Genomic DNA, 20,726 nt, shown 5'->3' with positions numbered 1-20,726 from the left:
AACAAAGGAGAAGTGTGGATGTACGTGTTGGAGTAGGGTGCATTTCTCAGAAAGCTCGTCTAGAGAATGACAGCAGTGCATGCTTTAGGGTCGACCTTCCATTCCCACATGGCTGGAATTGATTATTTTGGGATCGACTCAGAGCCCCATAAACACAGCCTTCTCCAGAGTTTATAATAGCCACTATAACAACGTACTGCAGTAGGTAAATTATGAAAGCCAGGTACTTGGTATGAAAGATCCTCACTATAATAACAGGCCCAGTCCCACTTCAGCCTTCGCCCCTGCCACTGAGCCCTTAGCCCTCTGTTTTGCGCGTTCCCGTCTAGGGGTGGGGTGTCCCGATTCGTGTTGAGATAGAGGGGTGGGGTGAAGTGTTGGGGCTCCATGACCCTCCAGACGGAGGCTCTTCAGCGACTCCAGACAGAGAGATATGAGAAAGAAAGAAAAACCGGTGAGACGGAGAACAAGAGACCAAAGAAACCCACAAATGTGGGAATTTTCACTGTTTAAAAATAACAATAAACACCGTTTTATCTTAGTTTAATGTGGTTTTAGTTTATTTTGGTTGTTTTTCTTCATAACAAGCATAAAAAATCACTAACAGCTTGCTAAAGTCTCAGTAGCTACCTACCTAACTGTCCCGTTCCACCTTAAATAGTCCAGCAGTTCTGACACCTGAAGCGCCAGAATGTAACTGCTGCAGCATTTAAGGTGGAACGGGATAGTTTGAACCTGGAGTCTGGAGAATCTCTGCCTTCAGCTTCACATCACTGAAGAATTAAGGGGGGTGATAATAAATAACTGCCCCCCTCTTTGAAGGCGTATGACCCCTAAATGTAACTAAAGCCCAGCAGTGAGGAGCTGAACTTTCCCCTCCTCTGCTGTCCCTGCAGACGGGCAGGCTCGCCTACAGAGCGGCGCCAGTAGCTGATAATGAAGTGGCGCTCTTTTATTATTATTATTATTATTATTATTATTATTATCTGAGGGTCCCATTTCAGAGGGCAAGATTTCAACCATACCCCTTGTAACTCAGTTCCAAGGAGTTAGGGTGACACAGGAGTAGGGGTAAAAAGAAGAAATGGGACTGGGCCACAGTGTAATATCTAAACATAACATCTAATTTAACATCAAAAGATGCCATTTTTAAAATCTGCATCTCAATCAAATCAACCAACCAACCTTTATTTAATCTCTGAGAACACTGAGGGTGCGGCTCGTTTACAACGTTGCCGATTTCCTGTCATCTAACGTTGCGGAGCCTCTTACTGTGATCCTCTTCGCAAGGCTTGGGATTCATTCTGCAGCGGCAGCTCAGTCCAGGTCCCAGACAGACACGCAGTATGAAGCTTCTGTTTAATTGGTCATTTATGCTGGTGTCAAAACCGAAGACACCGCTGATGAAATTTATCTCGCTGTACCCACCTTTCACTGCAACGGTCACACACCACGCCCACTAGAGATGAGCAATGCAGCATGGGTGGCCAGGCTAATTATTCCTCTGTGTTGGGTATAAATTACATGCTCCATCATGGAGCTTTTCTAGTTCCCACATAGGAACCGCCTTGATTTGTCAAGAAGGATCATAAATGTTCACCACATTAACTTGCTTAAAGATATACGACCTGCTATTGGCTTTTTGACATCACAAGATAATGATAAGAACAATGAGAGCTTGTGATATGCTCCATCGGTCACTGCCCACCCAGAAGAGGCCAGCCCTTTCGCCAATCAAGGTCCCACACCTGCCAGGCTCCAGGAGGAAACCCGCAATCTTGGCAAGTGACGTTATCGGGACACTGCAATAAACAGATTACGTTCATTAACAGACCCAGGAGCTGGGAGGGATCTTCCAAATCCCCCGAGCTGGATGTGTCTTCCCTCACTTTCATGTGCTAAAGATTAAAGCTAAAGGCCACCTCCCCTGCGCTCGCACACCCATTTTATATCTCGCGTCTACTTCCCTGCGCTTAACTGGCTTTTCCCCTCACTTCTCTCGGGGATCGCTCGGCTTTCGCTGTCTCGGAGGAGGGATATTAAAAAGATGAGGGCGTCGGTGCATCGTCCTGTAAGGACCTGACAAACAAGGGAAAGAATGAGGATGCATTCTCCGTCGGATCATCTCTTTGGGGGAGGGTGTTTCTCTCACAGCCTTCTCCCATATGTCCCACTCCAGTGTCAGTGCCTGGAGCTGCTGAAACATGTCACACTGATGCTTGTCTCTCGGAGGGGAGGACATACATCAAAACACGAGGCAAACATGGAACAGCCTTGGCCATCACTCATGCGTCTTTTGCTCTTAGGCATGGGTCTCCTTTCAGTGTCAGGATTTGAGAGGATGTTTTTTTTCTTCCTCCATAGCTTTGGAAATACAGACATATCATGACGTAATTGGCTCTGTGGATAATGCAGTCCCGGCGCAACCCACCACAGAAAAACAAATAGATTGGAACGTGTTAAGTGGTGTACTTTTCGCAGTTACAAATAAACGCGGCGAGTGTTCGTAGTTCAACATCCCACAGGTTCATCAAAGAGTAAGCTTGCGCTGCAGAGCACAGAAACTAAGCAAATTGGGGCCTGACAGGAAAATTAATTGGCCAAGCCAAAGGTGATGTAACAGTTTAAACGGATTAACGAATGAAACCGGCTCGGTTTTCACGTTTCTTTCTCCCTCCCGAGCCACCCCAGACCTGGAGCTGTGTTTGAGATGCCTCATGTTTCCTTTCCCCTGAGCAAAGATAGGATGAGCCAGGGGTGGGGGGGGTGGGGGGGTTGGATAAAAAAAAAAAAACGACATAATCAGACAGTCCAGACCTTGACAGTAAAACCTTGACAGGTCCCAATGTGGTGATGCATGCTGATTCCATCCGTGCCTTGCCAGACGGCCCGAGGTTTCTGGCCAAGACAGCGTGTTGGCAAACAGGTGAAAGCTTCACGAGCTTAATCGCTCTCTCCATTTGCATCCGCGACACATATCGCCTTCATCTAGGCACCGAAACCATTTTCCTCATGACTCAAAAATCCAACATGACTAACAGTGAATGAGAGCCAGTGCCATTAGCAATTAGAATGATCCCACACGCATGAGGCTAGTCAGCTTTCATTCAGCGTATGTGTTATCAGCTTCGGGCCGGTCACGATTATGTCATTTTAGCGGATGATCAACTGTCAGATAAACAGCTTCGATGCACGATTTAATCGACTTGTTTCTCATTTGAAGCAGAGCATGTCTAAAGCAGCTATCGAGTGTTCACATTTACAGAATCAACCGAAGCTTACGCTTTTCTTGAGACTCCAAGAAATACGAGGAAAAAACACACTGGCTACCAAATAAACAAACATTTACCTGAATGTATTACACACACACACACACACACACACACACACACACACACACACACACCTGATTTCCTTTTATTTACATTTCTTTGGCTCAAGCCGACCAATAAACAACCGCACGTCTCTCACTCTGCTTGTTGTGATGCAATATAACTGAAATCTAATGACTGCAGAAAATAATCACGATCAAACAATCGTACAATAAATGTGGCAGACCTACACTCTTAAACAGGTGGTACTTCAAGGGTTCCTTAGTAACAAAAAATGGTTCTAATACAGAACCATGAACACGCTTTGCACGATCAAATCATCGAGAAAACCACCAAAAAGGGTTCTACTATGGTTATCTTGACATTAGAATTACAAACCAGATGGTGCTTCAAGGGTTCTTAAGTAACAAAAATGGTTCTATACAGAACAGGGGACTGTCAAAGAACCAACTGCATGATTAAAGGGTTCTTTGCATCATTAAAGGGTTATTCAGACTGATGGAGAATTTGTTTTTATGGTTCTGTATAGAACACAACTGAAAACTGACATGGTGACAATAGAAGAACCCTTTTTTGGTACTATATAGAACCCTCTATAGCACATTCACCTTCAACCTTTTACAGTGCAAAAAACCTTTCATGCAAAGGGTTCTTTGACTGTTCATGGTTCTTTTCTTCACTAAAGAGCCCTTGAAGAACCATTATTTTTAAATGTGTATAGCAGAACCCTTTTTGGAGCTATACAGAACCTTTTTTAAAAAGGTGCTATATAGAACCATACACAATCAATCTGAAGAACCCTTTAATTATGCAAAGTACAGTTTAATCCTGCAAAGGGTTCTTTGAGTGTTTATGGTTCTACATAGAACCATTTTCTTTACTAAAGAACCCTCAAAGAACCATCTCGTTTAAGAGTGTTAGTACTTTGTTATTTTATATTCCTGAGTAATCTGGCTTGGAACGCACGTCTAAACATAGGGTGTGATATTTTATGCATTAAATGTTACGAGAACAGTTTAATGTTCTTCAGATCACAGTTGGAAACATCAACCAATAATCAGCGGCAAAGAGGAACCGCGGCAAACCACCGAGATTCTACACCCTCTGAAATGTCTATATTCCATAGCGTGCCATAAAACAGCAAAGCTGCAATGAACCTCAGTGAGTCAGTCAGGCCTATACTGGAAAACATCATAGCTGAAAGCAAATGATGCAACAGAGCTCATCCAACGACACAGCACAGCACATGCAACTGCACTCGGAGGGTATTGAGGGTCTATACTGAGGGACTATACAGAGGGTCTATACAGAGGGACTATACAGAGGGACTATACAGAGGGACTATACAGAGGGACTATACAGAGGGACTATACAGAGGGACTATACAGAGGGTCTATACTGAGGGTCTATACTGAGGGACTATACTGAGGGACTATACTGAGGGACTATACTGAGGGACTATACAGAGGGTCTATACTGAGGGCCTATACTGAGGGCCTATACTGAGGGTCTATACTGAGGGACTATACAGAGGGACTATACTGAGGGACTATACAGAGGGACTATACAGAGGGACTATACAGAGGGTCTATACTGAGGGTCTATACTGAGGGACTATACTGAGGGACTATACTGAGGGACTATACAGAGGGACTATACAGAGGGACTATACAGAGGGACTATACAGAGGGACTATACAGAGGGACTATACAGAGGGTCTATACTGAGGGTCTATACTGAGGGACTATACTGAGGGACTATACAGAGGGTCTATACTGAGGGACTATACTGAGGGCCTATACTGAGGGTCTATACTGAGGGACTATACAGAGGGACTATACTGAGGGTCTATACAGAGGGCCTATACTGAGGGTCTATACAGAGGGCCTATACTGAGGGTCTATACTGAGGGTCTATACTGAAGGACTATACTGAGGGCCTATACTGAGGGTCTATACTGAGGGACTATACAGAGGGCCTATACAGAGGGCCTATACAGAGGGACTATACAGAGGGACTATACAGAGGGACTATACAGAGGGACTATACAGAGGGCCTATACTGAAGGCCTATACTGAGGGCCTATACTGAGGGCCTATACTGAGGGACTATACTGAGGGACTATACAGAGGGACTATACTGAGGGTCTATACTGAGGGTCTATACTGAAGGCCTATACTGAGGGACTATACTGAGGGACTATACAGAGGGACTATACTGAGGGTCTATACTGAGGGCCTATACTGAGGGCCTATACTGAGGGCCTATACTGAGGGACTATACTGAGGGTCTATACTGAGGGTCTATACTGAGGGTCTATACTGAGGGCCTATACTGAGGGCCTATACTGAGGGTCTATACTGAGGGTCTATACAGAGGGCCTATACTGAGGGACTATACTGAGGGCCTATACTGAGGGCCTATACTGAGGGACTATACTGAGGGACTATACTGAGGGACTATACTGAGGGTTTATACTGAGGGTCTATACTGAGGGTCTATACTGAGGGTCTATACTGAGGGACTATACTGAGGGTTTATACTGAGGGCCTATACTGAGGGTCTATATTGAGGGCCTATACTGAGGGTCTATACTGAGGGCCTATACTGAGGGTTTATACTGAGGGTTTATACTGAGGGTCTATATTGAGGGCCTATACTGAGGGACTATACTGAGGGACTATACTGAGGGCCTATACTGAGGGCCTATACTGAGGGCCTATACTGAGGGCCTATACTGAGGGCCTATACTGAGGGCCTATACTGAGGGTTTATACTGAGGGACTATACTGAGGGACTATACTGAGGGACTATACTGAGGGTTTATACTGAGGGCCTATACTGAGGGACTATACTGAGGGTCTATACTGAGGGTCTATACTGAGGGTTTATATCTGAGGGTTTATACTGAGGGTTTATATTGAGGGTCTATACTGAGGGTCTATACTGAGGGTCTATACTGAGGGTCTATACTGAGGGTTTATACTGAGGGTCTATATTGAGGGTCTATACTGAGGGTAAGCAGCCAAAACAAAGTACAACCAAGACAGTGAACCACTATATATGGCAACTTCATTACAAATTTCAATCAATTTACAGGCAATTTATTCTCAGATTGGAAATCAAGAAGTCATTTCACCAGGAGCTCTGAAACTTCTGCATCCGACTGTAAATTAATTGACTTTTGGAACGTCACAAAAATGCTGGCCGTCTTGTTTTGTCTTGCTTGAAGGCCCGTCCTTCTCGTCCAACATCAGTGTCTGACCTCACAAATGAGCTTCTGGAAGAACGGTCAAAAATTCCCATAAACACTCCTAACCCTTGTGGAAAGCCTTCCCAGAAGAGCTGAAGCTGTTATAGCTGCAAAGGGTGGGCCGACATCATATTAAACCCTATGGATTAAGAATGGGATCTCACTCAAGTTCATATGCATGTGAAGCCAGACGAGCGAATACTTTTGGTGATATAGTGTATAAACTCACTCAAGGTAAGACAGTCAGTCTCTAGATTCGCTGTTTTAACTAATATTTCCTTTTTTTTTTTTTAATACATACTCAGGACCCATTGGTGGCTTGGGGTCCGTAAGCAACTGCTTGTGCCACTTACAGGTAGAAGCCCTGTCTGTACAGGTTAAACTTGCCTTAGGACTAGGACTATGACCGCTGCACGGACAGAAAGGAAAAATCCCTGCTTTATTGCTATGGTCTTATTTTACAGTGATGCTGGATCACCACTCATACCCGCATCTTCACTATTATACAAGAAACAGTAACACCTGTCTCACATCAGCAACGTCAACTCAAACTATTAGTTTCTTATATTTGCGCAACACGAAAATGAATTAGATTTTAAACACGAACAATCTGTGAGTGCAATGAAGGAGTCTGATCGTATTCATTAATGCAGCTAATTATATTTCATGCATTTATCGGCATAATTAATGCATAAATTAATTACGAACCGAAGTCGTGGCGGCGTCTAATTGAGGAGGATGTTAAAACTTGGAGAGAAAATATGAATTTACCTGACTCTACCTGGCAAAATATGCTCGCAGAGGAAAACATGTTCATGCACAGGCAGCATATGCTGAGCTTCAAATCAGCCTGTTTTAATCTTCATGCGTGTTGCTTCTCCATCTCTTTCCCACATCATCTCCACTAATGCTGGAGGGCATATGCCAAATTTAATATGACAATTAGAAGTGGCACCAATCTGATACCAAAAACATTCATAATTCATTTTTACATGACCTCTCTTCATCTCTCACAATTCAAAGGCTGTTTGTGTTACTGCGCCTTTATGGCTGCTTTATGGAAATGAGCTCGTTTCTATTCTGGCCGTCTGGTTTCGTGCATCACTCAGACACTGAAATACTCCTTGTAGTGTCAGTGTGGGTGGGCGGAGCTAAACGTCTGTAGGCTGAATAAGCTGTCGGTAGAAAACCTCGTATCTCCATTTTTGTTGTTTTTCGGTTTTTTGACATAATTTGAAAATGCCGGTTATCCTTTACAAAATAAACGACCCAAAATGACTTGGAAAGACGTCTGGTTCCATTGACTTACATTAAAAGTAGGAAGGTTTTTTCCTTCTCCTGTAAAGTGACCGCTTTGGAGATACGAGGTTTTGTTCAGACAACAGCGATGTGTACAGTTGTATACCAAAGCTTGAATATCTCAGGTCAAACTACAGGTTTCGTTCATTTTTTAAACTGAAAAGGTCACACAACTTCAACAAGGAGCAAACCTAAATAAGGTACCTCTCTAAATTGTTCGCACACAATTTCTATTTCCGGATTTATTTTATTTTTGTTTGTGGATTTATTTATTTATTTTTATTTATTTAAAATAAGTCCACAAACAAATAGAAATTATATATATATATATATATATATATATATATATATATATATATATATATATACACACACACACACACACACACACACACACACACACACACACACACACAGACGTTAAATTCAGCGAATAAACAGCAACTGTGTATTAAAATGTTCAGAGGTGCATTCTCTCCAGAGAAACTCATTTTAACTTAGATAATCAAGACGTCATTTGACCAGGTGCTCCAAAACGTCTGCATACCAGAGGGTTCCACCTGTTTTAGATTGGAACCCGTTTTGGTTTCCTCCAGATCATTTCCGTGGACAGTTCTAGGGCTGTCTCGGTCATTAAACAGGGCGGAACGGTTTGGGGAAAGTATCTAAATGTGACTCAGGCCTGATTTAATTCAGACAAGAAAACCAGAATATCCACATTTTCTAGCTTGAGGCTCGACCCCTGACCACAGAGTGCCAGACTGCCAGTACGTTGTGGTTGTGATGTCACAACACATGGAGGTTTCGATGAACTGACTTTTGGGACGTCACAAAAAATGCTGGGTTTAAAACAGGCTGCAAATGTGGACCTTAAGTGCCCATCTGTGAGAACAAAACCACTTTTGTGGACTAGAAATGTTCACATATTACGTCAAACACCATTTCAATATAGCGAGGAAACGTCCGTTTACTGTAATATGAGCACTTTAATACAAATAGTTCATTTTAAAGCTTACTAGTTTTCACAGATACTGAAGATGTGAGTAAGAGTGTGTAGGTGCATCGTTCCATATCCCATTTTCTCTGAATTCAGTGATATTTTAGTTTGCATTAATAAATGTAAGGAACCATGAGAGCTGCTACTCTCTGCTAAAAAATGTTTTACAAACCTAAAATATCAGTTTTACTGAACTGTCTCATACTCTCAGAAATAAAGGTACTAAACTGTCACTCAAGGCTCCATCTCAGTCCCTTCAGTCAGGGAACATAACTGAACCATGATCCACTGAAATGATCTGTTCTAAGCTGGACTGACTCCACACACCCCGCCTCGCCTCGCCTCCAGGCTTTTACTCTACTGCTCTGTTTTAAAACATTCGGTTATGAAAAGGAACAAATACCAACTTTTCACCTGGAGATCCTGATTTAAGCTCCACAATCAGACCTTAGAACCACTGCTGGAGCTTGGAGGGAACATCTACACTGTTTGGACCCTGATGGACTAAAATGTACCTGACCAGAACCTTCATTTCTGACAGTGTATACAAAGTGTTTTATTATTTTTTGAATCTCACACTACTGTGAATGCTCAGCAGGCAGAAGATTTCCACAAACACATCTTTTACATTCATTTAGCGTTTCTGTACTTCGACGAGCAACAGCAAACGAAATATACTAAAGTTAACTAAAGTTTTATCACTTAAAATTATAACTCAGTATTATGCGTCGCCAATTCTCGTACACCGGTACAGATGTTATGGCGTCCAGCACTAATTCCCACTAAACAAACCACTGGCATGTTGTGTCATCGCTGCTTTAAAAGAAATGAAGTGCACTCTTACATCCTGCCCCTCAGATTCCTGCTGAGTGACGTCCATTCTGTGAGGACAAAACCACCTTTGGGGAAAAATGAGAAGTGCAGGAAACATCCTTACAAGGTCCCTTTTTAGGCTCCCCCACCCCGTCCCTCCTCTTCCACAATCGGCCTCTTTGGCCTCCTCCTCTGCTCCTTCATGCCAATGCCTGAAACAAGAGAGTGCAGCATAAAAGGCCCAGGCACACAAAGGACCTCCTGTCATTCTCCAGGCTACTTCTCACAGGAGGACCTGCCCATTGCTGATCCTGGGGGACACTGGACCCCCCCGTCCCACTCCTGCTTCTTACAATGCCCTGTGAGTGGGACGTGCACTGGCTCAGGCCTACCGACGAATCAAAGGCCGATGTTTGAGGCCTCAACTATTAAATGCCTACATACTAACACCATCCAACACATGACATCTAAGACATGGTCTATCTACGTTCCTATACAGCCCTCCCTATACTGCTGACTGTATATATGAAATGATCCATTCTCCTGCACCTGCATCCACTCCTGCTCAATTACCTGCCTCTGTACCTACAGAGCAAAACACATGGCACCTAAAATGAGTAGAAACCTATGACAAAGTCAAGCCCAGTCCAGTCAAAGTTTACTTACACACCGCTTTTTACAACAGGTGTCGTCACAAAGCAGCTGTACAGAAAAATCCGGGTCTGAGGCCCCACGAGCGTCTCCAGCGGCGACAGTGGCAAGGAAAACTCACTAAGAGCAGGAGGAAGAAACCTTGAGAGGAACCAAGACTCAAACGAGGAACGCATCCTCCGGACCACACAGGACAGCCAACAGCGTTAGAATAAAATAGATACTTCTAAGCTGCTTCTCCTTCTGGGTCGCGGGGGGTGCTGGAGCCTATCCCAGCGGTCATCGGGCTTTGAATCGTGTAGTGTGTATCTACACAATATAACCCATGGCAGAAAGAGGTAGAAACTTATATGGTCCACTTTTTGTGCAACTGTACAATCAGTGTTAGCTCCTAAGTAAACTCAGCCAATTTGGCCACTTAAGACTTAATGAACACTTATGAAACAATGAACAAGAAAAATTCTTAAGTACAATTATTTATATGTGTTAACTGTCAGCGAGGCCTGAAAAATGTGTTTTTATATCTAATTCGCAATTTAAGATCAATTCAAATCACAAGAGCTGCATTTTTAATTACAGCCTACACTCTTAAAAATATAGTTATTTGAGGTTCTTAAAAAAGATGGTTCTTTAGTAAAGATAGCCATTCTATATAGAACCATGAACACTCAGAGCCCATATTCATGCTTAAATGGCTCTGTGCATGGTGAAGGTTCCTCGGCTTGTTGGAGAGTGTGATGTATATGGTTCTATTTAGCACCAAAAAGGGTTCTGCTATTGTTACAAGGTCAAGATGAGTCAACAGCAGAACATTTGCCTGTAGATGAGTTAGACCAATGCGAGGAAACCAAACCTCCATGTGTTGTGACATCACAACCACAACGTACTGGCAGTCTGGCACTCTGTGGTCAGGGGTCGAGCCTCAAGCTAAAAAATGTGGATATTCTGGTTTTCTTGACCAAAATAAATCAGGCCTGAGTCACATTTAGATACTTTCCCCAAATTTTTCAGTCCTGGTTCATGACTAAGACAGCCCTAGAACTATCCACAGAAATGATCTGGAGGAAACCAAAACTGGTTCTAATCTAAAACGGGTAGAACCCTCTGGTATGGGCAGCCTGCTGTAAAATCAAGCATCAACATAAGTTGAGATACAGTCCTTGCCTTTCTGCTGACACGTTCATACCCTGAGCATGCAGTTCTCATAAAAGCGTTAATAACCTCTGCCTCATCCAAGGGATAACCCTCGCAATAACACTCGCACATCTCATTTATAAACAAGCTTCTTCATAAAACCGTCCACTGAAAAGCACTTCAGGTTAAAAAAAGGTTCTTCCAAGGCATCATCACTGCAAAGAACCCTGCCGGCACCTTTATAGAGTGATCCCACAGAACACAACGCAGGGCATCGGTCATACAACACCTATAATGCGGTCTACTTTTGGTAAAGTCACGTGTTCAGAGGTGGCCCTTCATAGAGGTGGGCAATATGACAATATTTTATCGTTATCGTGATAAAGGATACACTTTTCTGAGCATACTGCAGACACCCTTTAAAAAATCGGAACAATCGCACGTCTCATCACAAAGAGCGCCTTTGTTTTTAGGCCTGATTAATTGGATTTAATGCAGGATAGTGTGTGAAATCTCAAATTACAATCACTGCATTCCTAGATTTTAATTACAAATCTAATATGTGGCACTGCTGGTACTTTGTGTCTGGGTCAAAATACAGCGATGCAGATTATAAAGCCCATCATAACGATGTCTTTACTGTGATGTCACATTTTTCTTATATCATTAACCCCTTTTTTCCCTCTCCATACTGTTGACTCTCCTACACTCTTAAAAAAAAGGTTCCTCAGTTCTTCTTGGCCCTCGACATGAGAACTGTTGCAAGATCTGAACGGTCTTGAAACTTCAGAAAGGTTCTTCAGACTCCTGCTTCTTTAAAGAGCCCACGTTTGGAATGGTCCAAAAGCGATTCTCCTAGGAGATCGGCTCAGTGAACCCTTCTGGCACCTTCATTGCTGACAGCACAGTCAAATCTGGGCCTTGAATCCAGTTTCCAGTCCTGTGTACAGTAATCACAGCACCTGTTGATGTAACTGACTGGCCACCTAGCCTCCACCTACCAAAGATTACAAAACCTCAAAACGGGAACTGGATTCAAGGCCCAGATTTGAAGACTGGGTCCACCTCGGCATCCACTCTTATCCAGTTCTCAACTGTTTCAGGACAAAAACAGCGCAACATGTGGCATCTGACACAGAAACATACGACACGTTCCACCTTGTGTAAAATCAAGGTCACACGGGGCAGGAAAAAAAGGTTCTGCCGTGCTGCCGACGCCGCCGTATATAAGAAACGATCCATTCTCCTGCGCCTGCATCCACCCTTATCTGAGTCATTTCATTGTTGACAACTCTAGAGTGTCACATGATGGGGACATGATTTAATCAAGAAGCTCTTGACCACAGCCGCTAAAGTAGAGTAATTTACATGCAGTGTAAAAACCCTGCGCTATTCACACTGAGGAGAAAAAAATAATAAATGCGTGCTATCTGCCATGGGCATCAAAGGAACTCCCAGTGAATACCGCCGCCTATTCAGTTGTAGAAGACTACTTCACAAGTTGCTGCAGTCGTGTTTATTTAATCAGAAAATAGGCTCGTGCAGCCTGTTGCCAGAACGCAGCGTTTTCTTGAACAGACACTGCGCGAATACATGGGCGGTTTAATAATAAGAGAGCTGCCGAACGAGGAGGAAAACCACAATATTTGCGCTTCAGCGTGTGCCAGGTGCACTTTCGGGTGAGCAGTGCCTGCTTATCTGTCTGGCGAAGAGGGAGAAGCACCAGGATTCGTCTCTAAGCGAGGCTCGCTTACACTGCGGCAGGATCAGGCGGCTGCACCAACAGCAGAGAGTGACTGACATCAAACCCAACAGCACCGGCCAATCATGAAGGAGCCTCTGATACGTCTTCAACAGACGCACGACGCCTCTGTGCCTTTCACCACCACTAAGCTTGTGTCTTTATAATAGAAACGTGTCACTCACTCTGCCAAGCCAGCCCCACAAGCTCAGCGCGAGGGTCCATGCTCTGCATTTTTCTCCTATATCTTTCTAGTGTGGTCATGCACTTTCATTCTTCACGGGACCATTTTAAGGGTTTCTGTTACTACGCCTTTGACTGATGTGTGTAATCCTACGACATGACCGGCTACCCGGCACTGCGCCTTATTCTAGGCCTGCTAACCACACACTTTGGCCGCAGCTCTAAACCTTCAGTCTTATATTTATGTTGAAGTAAATCGAATGTGAACTGGGCATGTTTTCATTTGTTTAACAGCAAACAAATGCAAATAAGTGAAAGCAAAAAAATAAATAAATTGCATTTATTGGGTCTCTAGAAAACAACTACACTACAACTACTACACACACATAGAGGGCAGCACTGAGTAATGTTTGTTAACTCGAGCTTAAGCGGTTTTCGTCATCAGCTGCTTTAAAGTGGTCACGGCTTTATTGGAAGAAATGAGTTTCCCACCAGGAGGCACCACATGAGCAGCCTGCAGAAGGCGCATGACGAAGGCGGGTCCGTTGACATGTGACACCAGTGCTATTTTCATCATGACGGAGGACAGAAGCAAACAGATAAACTGCACAAACAACGAACAACGAAGGCAGCACGCATTTTAAACATGTAGAGTTAACCCACGTTTTCTATCGGCTCGGTACGAGTTCAACACACCAGTAGAGTAAGAAACAACCGATGCCAGATGGATAATGAACTACAATACCCAATTATTCCGTTCACCTATAAATAAACGCGCATGTTGAGCGAATGAGTTCCTCCTTGAAGACATATACCATCCCACTTGCACTCGAACGCTGCATTACTAAAGTATCAACAACTAGGAAGCAAGATATTTAGCCAATTTGGTCACAATAAAGACTCAACTGTCAACTGTATCTGTCAAAATCTATTTCTATGGCAATTAATCATCAGATAAAAGGTCGTGGTCGTGACAGGCCTTCCTCACACAAACACAGGCTAAAGCGTGGCACGAACCGCTGAGTTCAGACAGAAGTCCCTGCTGATATTGGAAAAATTGTGCTGAACAGTTTTAATGAAATTCAATATTACAACAATTCTGCTAAATGATCATAGAGGCAGATCAATAGAACATTAGTAAAGTGAATGAACATGCATCCCGTGTGCTACTCTTTATTTCATGTATTTTGAACCAAGTACCCAAAAATTTGCATTCTTTGCAGCTACGTGGCAAAAGGGACTTGGCACATTAACCTGCACTCAATAATACTAAAATAATGGGATTCCTGCAGTTATCTGATTATTCAAGCAGTCATGTAAACACCACACAATCAGATTAAGAAATCTGACAAAGAGGCTGGATTAGAGCTCAGTGATCAGATTCCTCAGTGCTGGGAACTCTCACTCTGATTTCTTTCAGATTTCTGCACACGTGCAAAAAACAGACGGCGGTACCAGAAATAAGCGAGCAGCGTCACCGCGAGACGCAGCAGAACATTCGTCGTCTTCTAGATGATGTGTGTTCATGTTTTCAGGTAAAGTGGAGCAATGTTTAAAAAAAAAAAACAGCATGAAGTTTGTGTTTTATGTTACATTTACGCCGCAGTTTATTGGCTGGTTACAAATCAGAAAATCTGATGACTGTCTGACTCATGTTGACCCGGAGTTTCCCCATTATCTGATTACCCAAGTGCAGGTAAACACACTCACTACTTTACAGAACAGAATGTTATCATGGATGTAATCCTGTTTATCAATATCACTAACAGGATTCATGAGGAGGAACATCACGGTGCACTCTCCTGGTATAGATGATATATCGCACAGCGTTCCTGACAGACAGGAACAGCACAATGTTTCCTCATTTCCCACCACGCGTTCTGCTCCAATAGCGGTCATGTGTTCTTATAAAATGTTGGGACATCACAACCAGGATGGACTCAGCTGAGTGTCTATACATGAACAGCTTTCAGGCAAGCACAGAAAATGTGCATTTCCCTTTAAACGGCAGAATGGCGAATCTCGGCGAGGACGGAGGCAGGTAGGGGGAAGTGCAGGGGTGCACGCTGTTAAGGCTTTGACACCAGCTCCTTCCCTGGAGGGCGGCCCACGCTCCTTCCCCCCCTCTGGCCACGAAAAGCAATCAAGGCACTGAGCAATCTCCCCTGGACCTTACCTCTGTTTAATTACAGAGCGCTCCAGCAGACGCTGCCGGGGGGCCCACCGAGCTGCTTCTGTAGCACGGGGGCGAGAGACATGGCGCAATAGTGCTCTCATTTGTAAGGCGGCGCGGGACAGGGACCCAGGCCGGCCTCGTCAGCGCTTTTCCGCCGACATCCGTGGCCCACTTCAAAACGTTTTAGTGTTGTTTTCCGCCCGGCTCTCTCTGACACAGCACGAGCGGCGGCCTTCGAGAGGCTGCATCTTCGGCACAGCAAGGATGAGATGAAAGAGCAAGGATGCTGTTTAGGATGCAGCCTGTGAACCTTTGGCCTGAGAATGCAATTTATTCATTTTCTCCCCAATGCTGCGGACTTGATGCTCTGCAATGCGATCCAGCTGCCACCCATCAGCCGGCATCCACAAACAACACGTCCGGGAAAGGTTCCTGCCATCGAGCCGCAAGACGGAACGAGTTGCGATGCGCAGCTTGAAAGTGCTTCTAATTAAATTAATGAGGCAAACTTATTTTTGCATGTTGCTATGCTACACACATATTGTTGCTCTGCAAATCAATGCATTAGTGTGAATCAACGTATTGTTCTCACTGATAACAAGCGAGTCATCGAGTGTCGGGGAGGAGACGGTAAATAACACTGGGAAATTGTTGTTTGTGTTGCTTTAATGTGACTAACAAGAGACTTTCTTTTTCTTGTCACAGTCACTCTCTAAAGCAGCGCTTAAGGCCAAGGTCCTTTCAGTAACTTTCTTTATTTACCAGTGAATGCACTATGACAGTGATGTGAAGAGGAGGGTAAAGCAAATGAAGAACATGAGCTGTTTTCTTAAGGACGGAAGCAGAAAAGCTGAACAAAACAGCACAAAAGACACACATGTGGTTGGTTAGTGTAGTGGGTAACACCTCTGACTTCTACGCTGTAGACTGGGGTCCAATCCCCGCCTGGGTAAACACCCTACACTATCCCAATAAGAGTCCTTGGGCATCACTCCTAACACTGCCCATGTCTGTTGAAATGATCAAATTGTAAGTCGCTCTGGATAAGAGGGCCTGCTGAAATGTAAACATGTTTAAACTAGGGAGTGTACGATAAATCGTACTGTTATCACGATATGAATTTCAGCAATAAACGCATCATTACAGCAGCCAAGACAGAACAGCTCCGTTACATCTTATATGTAGCGCCAGAGAGACGTCGTTATCTTGCCAGTACAAACCGTTAGAAACCTAAGGAGTGCACTGGCAGAGGAGGAGTGACTTAACCACTAGGCTAAACAGCCAATTACAAAACATGCACAGCTCAAAAACTATCCTGAAAACAAGCCTGTACAAATAATAACAGAACAAAACAAAAAGATGTATTTGTTCTTATGCATAAGTACATATATAAAAATAAGTATATAAATGTTTTTATACCCTTTATAAAAGAAGCTGTTCAGGTAATGCTGTTTCTCAGCCTTTTAGTAGACAAAAAAATCTGCTTGCAGTTCTGATTTAAGCAGCTGTTAGTACTTCCTTTCTTTTTATTTTGCACAAAACTGTTTTATAATGTTGGATTTTGCTCTTTGTGTGAAAAAGGGTTAATTCAATTTGCGTTTACACATCCAAAACGTCTGTCCTTGCATAGCTATTTTGCTAATAATGCATCACTTCTCATATTGTCATGATGATCTCCAACAGCTTTAACAAATACGGCATTTTTTGTCAGCACCGTCCAGCCCCAGTTGGTGTGACGGGCTCCTACGCTGTGCTAATACAGTCTGAAATTTGAGCAAGAGACACAAATATTGCTGAAAGCCAAACCCCCAAGCAGGACTAGTTAGATACACAGTGTGCTGAATCAATACTGGCTGTCAGCTTACTTCAGTGTGAAAGGGATCAATGTTGAGGACCGAGCTGAAACCCCCCCCCCAAAAAATAAAACACAGTCGTCCGCATAATTGATGTGGAGCTCCGAAGCGGTAGATAACTGGCTGGGGTCCCGTTTCCAATATAATCAAATTTGATGTAATTGTGAAGGCTGAAAAAAGAAAAACAAGCTTGTTATCCCACTGCGAAGCACCAGCCTTCTTCTAGTGCACTGCTTGATTTACATAAGTGTGCTTTTCACGTTGCGCATCTCAGCTTAGTTCCTGGTTCAACCACCATTTGACTTTGCCATCTGCTCCCCTCTAAATAAATTCATATTCATAGCCATCATTTAAGCGGCCATTGTTGTGATGACCACAGAGAAAACAAACAAGCACACATGACTAAACACTGGGAAGGGAATAAAAGAGAGAGAGAGAGAGAGAGAGAGAGAGAGAGAGAGAGAGAGAGAGAGAGAGAGAGAGAGAGAGAGAGAGAGACTGCCCCATTGATGGACTTGTGAGTCAGTCAGTGAGCGAAACAGATTGGGAGTGATATAATACTTGAGGCTGGAAATGTGTGATAGCTGCGAACGGAATTCAGCTGAGCCGAGCCGTCCTACAACGTTTTAGCCTTAAGGCCAAAAAACGCTCTGCCACCAGAGATGAAGATCAGCGTTTATTGTCAGCACATCAGCTCAATTTGTCTGCATTTTCTCTGTCTTATCTCTGCAAGCTGCATCAGCTCAAGCCTTTCTGTATGGATATTATACAAACCAGGGGGGTTAAACACGCTATTTATCCTTTCTGGAGCACTGGGGAGCAGAATTCCTGATAACGATCACCGGGAACCACTCAGACTGTGAAGAAGCTGCAGCTCCTTGCATCCCAAACCGGCCGATTCTGAGTGACAGCCAGGGCTTAGGCAGCTCACAGAGGAAGGCAAATACTCCGAATAGGTGGCGCGGCTCCTATTTCCACACTGAAGTGGCATTTATTTTCATTAATGGCTTTGTAGGCATCTGACATGAGAAGTGGTTTGACCATCTTGACCATAATGACCATTATCTCAGCCTCTCATTACAGCGGCACTGAGCGGAAAGCTCTATAGGCTGCAGAATTGTCCTGGCAAAAATTCTCCAGGACCCTCTCAGGCCGGGAAAACCTGGAAAGCCCTCCAGCCCTTTACCCAAAACCCAAAGTGCTTTACCAGTCATTTCCCAGAGGGTGGACAGTGCGAGCATTATTCAACACGCTGCATTATCTCACCAAGCCAAAAGTAGCCCTTACAAAACAGCCTACGTCCACTGTCTACACCAATAGAAACTGTAGCCAAAACGGTCAGAACACCCCCCACCATACACACCACCACCACCACCACCACCACCACCACCTTCCCTCCTCATGCAGCCTACCATCCCGTCTTTCTATGGCTGCCCAGAGGGAAAAAAACACGTTTATTCAGGGGAACGGACTGTACAGGACCTGAAAGCTGACGCGTTTGGTTCCCCAGCCCTATGAACACCAGCAGGACCAGCAGGACCAGCAGGACGTTTCCTCCTTACCTGCAGACGCGCTGACAGAGAGATCTCAGGCTTCTTTTCTTCTCGACGCCTCCTTTGCCACACGAAATTACAAAAAAAAGCTCGGACCTTCAACGCAGGCACTTCTCCATGTTTCTCTTCTCCCCTCCACCACCTCCTCCTCCTCCTCTTCTTCTTCCTCCTCCTCTGAGCCTGGGCCTCCTCTATTAGCAGGTGGACGCGCCTCCCAATGATGGAGCCAGCCCGCTTCTCTTCCCCCTAGAGCTCCATTTTAAATGACAGCCCCAGTCGTACTCCACCATGGCTCACAATGGCAGTAAGCCTGCGTCTCTGCCTCCAACTCCCGCAGCGTGCAGCTCCCCTCCCTCGACTACCAGGTGCTTGATGGTGCCATTGTTGAGGCGTTATCTTTTCTCTCTGTTTCTGCAGCTGGACCTCTCTCTCTCTCTCTCTCTCTCTCTCTCTCTCTCTCTCTCTCTCGCTCTCGTGCCCCCCTCCCACCTTGCTCGCAGGGCGCAGTCTCGTTAACTTGCTGCTCCCCTTTTCCTCGTCTTTTTTTCCCTATCCGACCTATGAAAGATTCTGTTTTTTTCCCACCCGTATTCCTAAAAGCCCCGCCCTCCTACACCGGGATTGGCTTGTGTGTCTGTTTCCTTCGCCTACAATACTAGTAGCTCATCCGAGCGTGTATTTTTCCCACCTGTTTTCCGAACAAGCCCCGCCTCCTGCGCGTTCATTGGGTCACGATCCGCTGACAACCACTCGCTTGTGCCAGCGCAGGGGGCGTGGCCTGTGTGAATACAGGTGGGAAAAACAATTTTTAGTATTTTAACAAGCCACAATTAGAACATGTTCATGGTGTTCAGAGGTATAATTAATACAACATTAATACACGCAGTGTAAACAGGTATATAATAGACTATGACGTGATAACAAACAGTAATGCACGTGAGTCTAAATTAATGCAGTTCATTTTAATCCAGACGTCTGAAAAACAGGAAGGGAAAGGAAAAGGGGTTCATATACGGAGAGTGAGGAATAATTTTTTTATATTAATAATTATAAATATGTTCTTTACCTGTTGGATCTGCTCTATATGTGTTATTTCTGCCAGAAAACTTTTTAAAATGAACACATCGACGTTACGCTGTTTCAGCGCGTACGCCACACACACTGCGCTCCTATTGGTGGAGCGTTTGTGAGTAGAAGCGACCGGCAAATCTCAGCGCGGGAGGCGGGGCTTGCCGGAAAACGGGTGCGATAAGATATAACTGGTGGGGCATGCGGAAAATAAAGGAAGCGCCACTTACATGAGACAGAAACCCACCCGATATCCTCGGGCTGAGCTTGTAAGTGGGCCGTGTTCGTTTACTGTGACTGCATAAGTGATTCATTTAGACTTCACGGGCAAAGTGGTCTTATTTTTTTTAAAAACAGAGTGGTCACATCCACTCACCTGTAACTCTCCATATTCAGTCTGTTTTAAGTATTGCTTATTTACACTTCTATGTCGAAATTTATTTCTGAGTAATCAATTGAATGGCTTTGAAACACGTTATGTACAGCCCATTATTAAATATTAAGAAATTGCCTGTCTTTACAGTTTAAACCTAAAATCAATATTATATACAGCAACAACATCATATAGAGCAACATCTAACTAACGTTTATTCATACTCGGCTCATATACAGCAACATCTAACTAACGTTTATTCATACTCAGCTCATATACAGCAACATCTAACTAACGTTT

General features: G+C 44.1%; 1 protein-coding gene across 1 annotated transcript in view; it reads right to left on the bottom strand.

Annotated features, from left to right (window-relative positions):
• The window catches only part of nexmifb (neurite extension and migration factor b), a 99,862-nt gene extending 80,360 nt beyond the window's left edge, over window positions 1-19,502 (bottom strand). The window contains exon 1 of the mRNA XM_037540732.1: window positions 18,995-19,502. The gene's annotated coding sequence lies outside the window, so the exon portion shown is untranslated. The remainder of the gene's footprint in view (window positions 1-18,994) is intronic.
• Between the last annotated feature and the right edge of the window lie 1,224 nt (window positions 19,503-20,726).

Source organism: Pygocentrus nattereri, chromosome 8 (assembly GCF_015220715.1).
Source record: "Pygocentrus nattereri isolate fPygNat1 chromosome 8, fPygNat1.pri, whole genome shotgun sequence".
Taxonomy (NCBI): Eukaryota; Metazoa; Chordata; class Actinopteri; order Characiformes; family Serrasalmidae; genus Pygocentrus; species Pygocentrus nattereri.
This window is presented reverse-complemented; position numbering and strand designations above follow the sequence as displayed.